This window comes from Pygoscelis adeliae, unplaced genomic scaffold, assembly GCF_000699105.1.
Source record: "Pygoscelis adeliae isolate BGI_AS28 unplaced genomic scaffold, ASM69910v1 Scaffold69, whole genome shotgun sequence".
Lineage (NCBI taxonomy): Eukaryota > Metazoa > Chordata > Aves > Sphenisciformes > Spheniscidae > Pygoscelis > Pygoscelis adeliae.
In genome coordinates this window covers 776,411-778,667 of record NW_008825619.1, presented here as the reverse complement: position 1 = coordinate 778,667, position 2,257 = coordinate 776,411, and positions in this window count along the sequence as shown.

Here is a 2,257-nt window from a genome sequence, read left to right as displayed (position 1 = left end):
AGAATCATAGAATCATGTTGTTGTGGCCGAAGTGCAGGACCCGGCACTTGGCCTTGTTGAATCCCATACAATTGACTTGAACATGGACAGAGTCAGTTGAAAGGAGTTGGTTTGCATTCTGATGAAGAAAGGCTGATACTTATACTTGGTAAAGCACTTTAACAACGCAATTTCCATAGTGATGTGTCCTAGTAAACCTTTCTAGAAAATACTATTCTATCAAAGGATTTTGAGATCTCTGCCAAAATTCAACCTATGAAAAGAAACAACAAACCTATGCAAACAGAATACATACAGTGGAAATCCATTACTTACCCATGATTAACAAATGGCTTCAGTAAATTATCTGAAAACTATATTGCTGATGGGTTTGGTAGAGACAGAATCAATGTTAGTGATCAGATCTGGGCATTTTTTTTATATGAAAATGTGGACAAACTTTTAGAATCTATTTTTCAGAGCTCTTCTTTCCAGATAGCTGTGTATCACAGAAAGCTGATCATCTGTTATGTTCAGTATTTGGACTTTATATTTCCCAAAATCTAATTTAGTTTCCAAACTTAAGACTTCTCACTGAACTGCAAAACAATTGCTTCAGGCTAAATTAGATTTGTTAACTCTTCTCAATAGAACAAGAATACAAATGATGTCTCAGAAAAAGGTGCAGAGTCCAGCAGATGCTGGACTGGATGTCCAGTTACAGATGCTGTAACACCATTTAAAAATAAAATGTTGCCAAATTCATTAACATTTGTTTACACATAAAATGTTAAAGTAAATGTAAATTTTAATATTTAAATTACCACACTGCTATTTTTTCCTAAGTATATGGAGACATTCATATTTGAAAAAAAATGTTCCATTTTGTAACATTTCTATTGATTTTTCCAGTTTCTAGCCAGCACTGTTTCTTTTCAAATGTTCATCCTGTCATTTCAACATCTGTATGATAACTGGTTTTACATCCATAGAGCCAGCTTCCAAAGTACCCTGAATTAATGGATTATACAATTTAGGAGGGTACTTTTGGAGGAAAACCAACTCAAAGAGTCAACAGTGGATTGAATCAGCCACCAGAGTATGAGCAGCCAATAGGGCTCATATGAGCTGTTGCTGGTTAACTTGGCTTATTTTATGCTAAATTGCTTTGTGAATACATAGTGTTTTGTTTCATACTATCTGACATTTTGACCTGTGTTGATAAACCCAATTTGGGAGCAGGTTTGCTGGAATGTGGGAATGAGATTCCTTAAAGCAAAATGATCTGGGCTGAATTGCCAGGCTGAAATAATGGTTCTATATCTAGCAGTCTTTTCTCTGCTGTCCTATTGACTGTCTACACTAATAAATCTATGAGTATACTGTGTACCTCAACTGCAGTGGCATCATCTTGACAACTTGTTCTATTCACATTTATCATAATCAAATGTCATGCTTTGCAACTGCCCAAGGAAAGTTCACATAGTTGAGCTCAAAACGTGATTATTCAGCAGATGTGCCTCATGTTCTGTGGCTCATGCTGAGGTCTTAGATTTTAATGAATCACAGAGCTTAAAGAGAGTCCAGGCTCATGCACGGAGAGTCCTGGAGAGCACTCTAATGCACGAGCGTCTGTGAGGATAAATGAAGGAAAATGGGACACTTGGCACTGATCCAGCACCACAGCACAGAACAGAGGTTGAGCTGAGTTATGCCAACGGTAGGAAAGGTAAAGTTAAGAACACATATAAACTTACCTAGCCTGAGGGCCTGAATAACATTTTTGGCAGAGATATGATCACTGAACCATATCCTGTAAAAGTCATACAGCAGTTCTTTCAGATCATTTCATACAGGTGTAGAAAACCCACAGCACCTTTCAAGAATAGACATGCTTTAAAAGTTAATCTGTTATTCTTCTCAGTGGTGTGTCTCAAAGTTGAGCAAATGGTTAAATCTCAAAAGCTATTTTTCTATTGTGTTTGTTTTGTTTATATATGCAAGATACCATCTGATAGAAAACAAACGGTCATAGATGAATGTCCTGGTTTCGGCAGGGATAGAGTTAATTTCCTTCCTAGTAGCTGGTACAGTGCTGTGTTTTGGATTTAGGATGGGAACAAAGTTGATAACGCACCGATGTTTTAGTTGTTGCTAGGTAATGCTTACACTAGCCAAGGACTTTCTAGTTTTCCATGCTCTACCAACTGAGAAGGCTGGAGGTGCACAAGAAGCTGGGAGGGGGCACAGCCAAACTGGCCAAAGAAACATTCCATAC